This window comes from Echinops telfairi, unplaced genomic scaffold (assembly GCF_000313985.2).
Source record: "Echinops telfairi isolate 266 unplaced genomic scaffold, ASM31398v2 ScPeMD7_7429;HRSCAF=8467, whole genome shotgun sequence".
In the NCBI taxonomy this organism is placed as follows: domain Eukaryota; kingdom Metazoa; phylum Chordata; class Mammalia; order Afrosoricida; family Tenrecidae; genus Echinops; species Echinops telfairi.
In genome coordinates this window covers 2761276-2770899 of record NW_022111329.1, presented here as the reverse complement: position 1 = coordinate 2770899, position 9624 = coordinate 2761276, and the positions used below count along the sequence as shown (strand labels likewise).

Here is a 9624-nt window from a genome sequence, read left to right as displayed (position 1 = left end):
ATACTAGCGTGCATTGGGCCAGCTCAATTCTGAATCCCATCATGCTCAGAGTATTTAATGGTAGGGAAAGTGGGATCAAATATAAAGGGAGAAATAAAATGGCAGTAATGAAGGGCTGGGAGCCAAAAGCACCATTAAAGTAAGAGCATGCAAGAAAATACATTTAACAATTTTAAGGTCTTTTTTGTCATTAGTGGCTTTAAAAAAATTATGCCATGCAAACATTTCTGCAGAACCTCAGCTTCATTTGACACAGCTATGAAGAGTCAATCTCTAATAATTATACGACCATCTCACAAAAATAAAGCTAATTCCATGGCAGCATATCAAGTTAAATTCTCCCAAAACAAAATGTCCTTCCAAAGTTTTCATTAAGTTTGCGTTGGCCTTGTAGGCATATATGTATTAAATTAACATATATAGAAACCAATTTAAATAAGTGGTTTTAACATTGAATTGTCAGAGTATTTTGTACACTGTATATACATAATTTGTATCCCAAAAGTATTCTACTTATTGAAGTTTAATAGGATGAAATTGGAAGCAGGTTCAATATGGAGATATCTCCAGTGACCTGGGAGGTTTTTTTTTTTGTTTTGTTTTTTTTAATGTTACCAAATTTGGATAGCATCCCTTATTTAAATGTATTTCAAGAACAATGCCTATTGAAGACTTCTCTTTGAATGCATGCAATTTCTGTCAAAGAGAAGAAATTCCATGTGAGGTTTAAGTGCTGTTGTGTGCTGGGTTAGACTGCACATATGGTCATTGTGGTTGTTGTTAGTTACTGTTGAGGTAACTCCAGCTCATGGTGACATTACACAAAGCAGAATAAAATGTAACTCCATCCTGCCCCATCTCTATGATTATTATATTTGAATTCATTGTTGCAGCCATTATGCACTTTATCTCCATGAGAGTCTGCCTTGTTTTTGCTGACCTTCTACCTTACCAGATATATCACATTATTAATTTAAAAGCAACTTAAGATACTTACCTGGCAGGGGAGATACCATGATCATGAAGGTGGTTTTCCCAGGGCGAGGCTTATCCATTGCACTCCAGATGTGCTGACCCCTGCGATTTCCCCAAATGTGGGAAACTCAACTGCATAATTTGTGGTAGTAGGGACTGCATTCACACTCTCCCCTGGGGGAAAAAAAAGCAACCTAAGTTTTAGAAAGGCAAAAATGAAAAAAGATACAGTTTTCTCAAAGCTATTTAGAGCTCAACCATGTTTTGCACATATCCCAGGATCCCGTAGTTTAGCCTCCACCCAATTCAGCATTAAAGTCACAATAAAAAATAAACATCCAATTAGAACATTCATCTATTGTGTAAAAGCCAGTGTTTTTAGGAACAATAAAATGAAGAGGCTATTAGCAAGCCCTCCTAGAACTCTTCAGCTGCGAGTGGGAACCAGACAAATGTAATAATTAACTTTGTTGGTGTACTTATTTATGTTCTGGTCACTGCTCCACAGGGTCTGTGTCACATAGCCCCTTTAATTGCCACAACAACCATGTGAAGTCATTTCCATTATTATCCCCATTTACGGATAAGGACATCAGCAAGTAAAGTCCTTTCCCCAAGGTACTACAGTTGAGCAGAGTTGTGAACAGAGTTAATAGTCACACGAATGAAAGTATTCATACTCTTAACTATGCTATGTTTGCTGCATTGCCCCTAAACTTATGCACAGCAGAGAAGAGTTGCAGGCATGGGGCTATTCAAATAAAACAGGAATTGAGTATGTGATGTTTGGAAACATTAAAAACAAAGGGGTTTGGACTCCTACAAGAATAGGGATTTGAAAGTTCTTTTTATTGTAATTATTAATTGGGAATTATTACATATATCATATAATTCCATAGTTCAATCATGCCCAGCAGAATTGTACATTGCTACCACAATCAGTTTCCAAACATTTCTTTTTTTTAATCATTTTATTAGGGGTTCATACAACTCTTATCACAATCCATACATACATCAATTGTGTAAAGCACATTTTTACATTCATTGCCCCCACCATTCTCAGAACATTTTCTCTCCACTTAAGACACTGGCATCAGCTCCTCATTTTCTCCCCTCTCTCCCCACTCCCCATTTCGTCATGAACCCGTGATAATTTATAAATTATTATTTTGTCATATCTTACACTGTCCAACATCGCCTTTCACCCAGTTTTCTGTTGTCAGCCTCCCACGCAGGAGGTTATATGTCGATCCTTGTAATTGGTTGCCCCTTTCCACCCCACCCTCCCTTTGCCCTCCCTGTATCGCCACTCTCACCACTTGTCCTAAAGGGATCATCTGTCCAGGATTCCCTGTGTTTCCAGTTCCTGTCTGTACCAATGTACATCCTCTGGTCTAGCCAGATTTGTAAAGTAGAATTGGGATCATAATAGTCGGGGAGAGGGGGGGAGCATTTCAGAACTACAGGAAAGTTTTATGTTTCATCATTTCTACACTGCACCTTGACTGGCTCATCTCCTCCCTGCGACTCTTCCATAAGGGGATGTCCAATTGCCTATAGATGGGCTTTGGGTCTCCACTCCACACTCCCCCTTATTCACAATGATATGATTTTTTGTTCTGGTGATACCTGATACCTTCGACACCTCGTGATCGCACAGGCTGGTGTGCTTCTTCCATGTGGGCTTTGTTGCTTCTGAACTAGATGGCCACTTGTTTACCTTCAAGCCTTTAAAACCCCAGATGCTATATCTTTTGGTAGCCGGTCATCATCAGCTTTCTTCAACACATTTGCTTATGTACCCATTTGTCTTCAGCGATTATATGAGGGAGGTAAGTATACAAAGATATGATTTTTAGTTCTTTGATGCCTGATAACTGATCCCATCGGCACCTCATGATCACACAGGCTGGTGTGCTTCTTCCATGTGGGCTTTGTTGCTTCTGAGCTAGATGGCCGCTTGTCTACCTTCAAGCCTTTAAGACTTCAGATGCCATATCTTTTGCTAACCGGCCACCATCAGCTTTCTTCACCACATTTGCTTATGCACCTGCTTTGTCTTCAGTGATCATGTCGGGAAGGGGAGCATCATGAAATGCCAGTTTAATAGAACAAAATATTTTTGCATTGAGGGAGTACTTGAGTGGAGGCCCAATATCCATCTGCTACCTTAATACTAAACCTATACATATATGCACAGAGATCTATTTCCACACCATCATATGTAAATATATTTACATATGCACCTGCCTTATTTAGACCTCTATAAATGCCCTTTGCCTCCTAGCTCTTTCCTCTATTTCCTTTTACTTTCCTCTTGTCTCACTATCATGTTCATCCTTCATTTGGGTTTCAGTAATTCCTCATGGTTACATTACCCTTGGTCATGCCCTAACAGGCCTCCTGCACCTTCCTCACCACCAATTTGGATTACTTGTTGTTCCCTTGTCCCTGGGCTTGTTAACACCACTTACTTTCCCCCCACTTCCCCTTCTCCCATGCCTCCCCCACCCCCAGAACTGTCGGTCCCATTTTTTTCGCCTCCAGATTTTTCATCCAGCCTATCTTATTTAGAAAGACTTGCCAAACATTTCTTTTCTACATGGGCTCCTTAATATCATCTCCCCTTCTCCCACTACCACCACTGTACTTCCCTCCCCCAGAATCCCTCCTACTTGCTGTCTCTATAGGTTCATCAATCCCGGGTTTCATATACTTGAATGAGGAAACATTTAACACAACTTCAAGAGAGTAACCCCTACTGAACGAATGCCTCTGGTATACCCCCTAATGTGTACAAAAAATACCAAACAAAACAATATCAACAAAAAATACAGAAAATTTTGGAAACCAGACCTAGTCCAGCATGTAAACTAGCTTTTTGTCAGATATATCATTGCTATTCCCCCCACCCCAATCTGTGGGCTCTCTTTTAACTCTTTTGATGAAGTCTTTTGATGTTCACAAATTTCATAGTTTTAGAAGGCCCTAGTCCTTTGTTTTGTCTTCCACAAAACTTCTATTTTTTTAAAAATTAAAAGATCATATTATTGGGGGCTCTTACAACTCTTATAACAATCCATACATCAATTGTATCAAGCATAATTGTGCATATATTGCCATCATTATTTTCTAGACATTTACTTTCTATTGAGCTTTTGGTATCAGCTCCTCTTTTTTCTCTCCCCCAAACCCTGCCTTGTGACCTCTTGATAAATTATAAATTATTATTATTTTCATATCTTACACAGACCACTGTCTCCCTCCCCCCATGGTTTCTTTTGTTCGTGGGTATGCGTGGTTATGTGTCGATCATTGCAATCAGTTTCTCCTTCCTCCCATCCTCCCCCCCACTTCCTTCTACCCTTCTGGTATCGCTACTCCCGTTCCTGTTCCTGGATTCCATGTGTCTTGTGCTCTTATCTCATATCTGTACCTGCACACATGCTCTGGTGTAACCCGCAATGAAAGGCAGTACTGGGGTCATGATAAGTGCGGGGTGAGGAAGCCTAGAGGAATAGTGTTTGTTTCATTGGTGTTTTACTGCACCCTGGCTGACTCATACCCTTCCCTGTGACCTCCCTGTGAGGGGTAGTCCCACATTCTACAGATGTGCTTTGAGTCTGTGCTCTGACGCCCTTTGTTCTAAACAATATGGGTTTTGCTTGTTTGTTTGTTTGTTTGTTTGTTTGTTATGGATATTCTTATGCCTGTTACTCGGACCCAATGACACCTCATGATCACACAGGCCGGTGTACTTCTTCCATGTGTGCATGTTGCTTCTCAGCTAGATGGCCATTTATTTAACTTCAAGCCTTTAAGAGCCCAGACACTATATCTTTTGATAACCGGGAACCATCAGCTTTCTTCACCATATTTGCTTATGCACCAGCTTTGTCTTCAGCAATTGTGTTGGGAAGCTGAGCACTGTGAAATGCCAGGTTATTAGAACAAAGTGTTCTTGTGTCGAGGGAGTACTGAAATAAAGGCCCGATGTCTGCTGCTACCTTAATACTTAACATATAAATATATGTACATATATTTATTTCCCTATCATTATATATAAATATGGTTACATATATATTTGCCTGTATTTAGACCTTTATAAATGCCCTTTGGCTCCTAGTTCTATCCTCTATTTCCTTTTGCTTTCCTCTTGTCCCACTCTCATGTTCAGCCTTCTTTTGAGTTTCAGTATTTCCTCTCAGTTACATTGCCCTCCCTACCAGGCAACCTACACCCTCCTTGCCATCGGTTTTAGATCACTTTTTGTGCCCTTCTCTCTGGGTTTGTTAACACCCACTTCCTTTCCCCCACCTCCTCTTCTCCTGTGCCTCCCCGGAAACTCGGTCCCATTGTTTTCTCATCCATATCGTTTATCTTGTGTATCTTATCTAGATAGACATGCAGAGACAATAATAAGCACAAAAACAAGACAGAGCAAAACCAAACAACAACAACAACAATAACAACAACAAAAACCACCAGAACAAAAACAAAACCCCAAAGACAAAAAAAAAAAAGCCTATAAATAGTTCCAGGTCTGCTTGTTGACCTTTAGGAGTAAGTATTTTCAGTCCAGGCTGTTGGGGTGCCACCCTTGCCCCAAAGTCCGGGGCTTATACCGCTACACATAGCTTTGCTTCCTACATCTTTCCTTTGCTTCCTTTTACCTTCTTCCTGTCCAACCATCACACTCGCCCTTCTTTTGCCTCTTAGTGATTCCTCTTGGCTAGATTGCTATTGCTCCAACACCCTCAGGATCTCTACGTCCTCCTTGGTTTTTATTTTAATTCCTAGTTGTTCTCTTCTTGTCTATGGCGTTGTTTGTGCATTGCTCCTTTTCCCCACCTCCTTCTCCCCCAAGTCCCTCTGGGACCATCGGTCCTGCTTCTTTCTCCTCGAGCTTGCTTTCCATACCTATCTTATATAAGCAGACAAATCAACAATAACAGAGACCAAACAAAAGATGGAAAAAGAAAAAAAAAAAACCATACATAATTCCAGGTTTGTCCCCTGACCTTTATGACTATCTCCCCACTGCTCCTGGGGGAATTCTGGGAGCTGCCCCTCTTAGCCTGAAGTCTATTTTGGGTGCTCTTCAGGGGCTTTGTGGCTTGACTTTGCTCCCCTTGCTGATCTATTATGTTTCCTTCTTGGTTCACTCCGTTGCGGGGGAGTTCAGACTGGACTAACTCCCTGCAGTGGGTCCCCAGTGTTGTCCTCTGTTGATGTTTGCTCCAGCGTGGGGATAACATGTCTTGAGCTGTTGTAGTCCTCTGCAGTCCTCTCTGTGCCTTAGCAGCTCTGTGCAGGGATGTCATCCTCTGGGCTTGGTGTGCTGACATGGGGTCTAGACTGTCCCTTTCTCTTTTACCTTCTTGGTTTGCTTCTGTGTGGGAATAGTATGCCAGCCCCTCTCCCCAACCTGCAGGTTTAGTGTTGTTCTCTGTCCCACATACTTCTAGGGAGGGGATAAGTTTGGCTCTGATTGGGGCTGACCCTGTAACCCAATCTTTTAATGCATTTCTCCACATGGTTAACTTGACTTCATGGTTTGGTGCACTGTGGTGGGGTCTGTATGCACACTCCCAATTATGGGGAGATAACCAATACTCTCCCACTAGGTGGGTTAGTGCCCTGCTCCCCCATCCCCCACCGTGCCATCATCTCCCTTCTCCCCCATCTTTTCTGCCTCCCTCTTCCCACCTGCCCCCTTCTTTCTGGTGGATTAACATGGACCTCCTTGGGTTTGGTCTGACTGCCTTATACTTCAACTTGTGTAGTGTGAGATAAATGGCTTTTCTTCTATACCTACTGTTCTACAAACTTTTTGAAGTCCTCTCATATGATTGCCTGTCTCTGAGGTTCTTAGCCTGGTTTGCTTCTTCTATTTTCCATTATTTCTTCAACAGTCTACTGAAGTCAGATTTTACACATGAATGTTTTGGATTGAATAAAATACACAAAGAAGATAATTACATTTTAAAATAATATTTTTTCCTGTTGTTCTTAGTTGCTATGGTATGGGTTCCCTCTCGTGACAACCCCATAGATCACAATATGTCTGGTCCAAATGTCTGGTCCTGTACTATCTTCATAACCATTAGTATATTTGAACCGATCTCCTAGCACTGGATCAGATAATATCTTATTCCAATGCATAAGGTTTCTTATTGGCTTATTTTTGAGAGAAGATAGACAGGCCTGTTCTCTAGTCTGTCTTAGTCTGGAAGTTCCTCTGAAAGCTTTCCAACATGGGCCAACCAGCTGCTATTTGAAATACCAGTCACACAGTTTCTAGCATCATAGTCATATGCAAGCCACCATAGTAGGAGAAACTGACAGATGAATGTGGTGGCCTGGGACTGTTGTATACTTACTATTTTAGTGATCTCCTTGCTTTTATTATGACAAGTATTAATCTGGTAGGCAAGATTTTGCTAGTGTGAATGAATGTTATTGAAAGTTTTGTTTTATCACCAACACATACTATTTATATAAATAGTGTCTGCTTACTTAAGAATTTAATCTGCACAAATCAACAATTAATTTATTGTGGTCCATGCTGGCTTACATTTGTATAATGTACTTTTCTCAACAACGTTTTAAATCCTACACCATTTTCTAAATTAATGGCACTTTCAATAGAATTACCTTTTGCTCCAGGAGGATAATAATGTTCTCTAGCATAAAAGTATAAGGATGTCTCTCAAGTGAACTTGAGACATATATAAACTGAAGATATACAAATGGATTTGGGGCTCACACTTAATTCCAGCCCTAATCTGAAAACATTTAGTTCTTATAACATGGCCCTGCTTGATACTTACACTCATGAATAGTTCACTGACTATATAGGTGCTATAGCAAAGTGTGGCAAAGAAACTAGATGGTACCCAGCTATTAGAAAGAATAATATCTGGGGTCTTAGAGACTTTTCTCCATCAAACAAGCAGCCATCTAAGTAAGGTATCAACTAAGGCTACATGGAAGAAGCACACCAATCTATGTGAGCCAATGATTATAAATAATAAAATCCAAATCCAAATGAGAGAATAGTATCAAAGCTTAAATTGTGAACACTGGTTTGGAGAAGGCTAAAATTGACTATTACTGACTAATTTGATTTGGACAGTCATATGGTCTACTTGAATACTTACTGATGAAGATAAAAGTCTATGCCCTTCTGTATGGATTGCAACTTGATGTAAAGAAAACTAAATAGGATCTTTGGTGGTATGCATTGAATGGGCCACATTGACCTGGGCTTCTGGGTGCCTCCTGGAGACAACAGGCCAGATGCCATGGAATTCTGGGACACTGAATCCTGGATCTTCAAGCCTCACAACATGCTCCAGAGGCTGCATCAGTGAAACCTGATGAGGAAACTACACTTGGTGAACTGGAATCTGCCTCAGTGAGATAGATTGACCCAGTACCTGGAACCATATGCTAAAGCATGAAGATGACACAAGAATGGAAATGTTTTATTCTGGGTTTTTTGTAGAGTTACTATGAATTGGAAACAACTCAATGTCATTTAAAAACAAAAATAGCAAATAATAAGCTCCATTGATGGATCTAAGAGTTGCTTTAATTTTGTAGTAGTGCATATAGGCTATAAAACTTATCAAATATATGGAATATATCTTTCTTATTAAAAAACCTCTGGTAGGAAAACATCTGCAATTTTGATTAATGCCAAAATCACATGTATTCCAACAACTACTATACTTTGTTGCCTATGTTCATAATGAAAGGAAATGCTAAATTCAAATTAGCTATTGTTAAACATTTTTTTCAAGCATTTTTTTTCTATCCAAACCCCTGATCTTGAGCAGTTGTTTTTAATTGGGGGTGGCGGGGGGGGTGCTTCTTGGACTCTTTAGAATCTAATAAAAGTTATAGACCTTCACCCCACCAAAAATGTCCTGGAGGGAAAAAAAAGCAAAATACATGCAAACCCAATTTTGTGTGGAATTTGAGAAGCTAAGTGGACTTCAGCTCTAGAAGGATTAGACTAGAAAGACAGGTTTAAACTATATTATAGGAGATCATGGATAAGTAGAAAAAGTGTTTACACTGAAACTAATACATAATGATAGATAATTGGAGGGTTTCAACAGCAAAATAATACAACTGCAGATATGATCTCAGAAGGCTTAATTCAAATCTGGAGAAGTAAAATAATCTCTTTCTGATGGTTGATTTTGTTTTATACAAATGTTTGAATCTTTTATTCTTAAATACTTAGACAAAACCTAATAATAATTTTTGGGGTGTAATTTCTTAATTCAGTTTCTTGCTTACTAACTTTGCATGGGGAATCAATAGTACAAGATACATTAACAGAACCCTCTTCAAAGTATTGGTGACCACCATATTTCAGGTGTTAAGTTCATGACTGAGCCCTGAGCCACTGATTAACTGCCAAATATTAAATCTAGTTTATTTGTTAATATGGCTGAAAAAAAATATCAAATGCTACTACAAACATTTAACCATAAAGCTAACTTACCATTTATCCAGCAATTGATTTCTTTTTTGTCTATGTGACAGCTGTGACCACTTGGAGACTAAGAATCATCTCCCCATATATCATTTGATCACATTAGACAGACTCAGTCTCCCAGGTTAGAGAAAACC

At 39.7% G+C, this 9624-nt stretch overlaps 1 non-coding gene across 1 annotated transcript; it reads left to right on the top strand.

The window, feature by feature from the left end:
* The first annotated feature begins 989 nt into the window (after window positions 1-989).
* Window positions 990-1151, top strand: LOC115872656. Its single transcript, XR_004047988.1, has one exon. It is a non-coding gene; the product is annotated as a U1 spliceosomal RNA (small nuclear RNA).
* Window positions 1152-9624: the final 8473 nt, after the last annotated feature.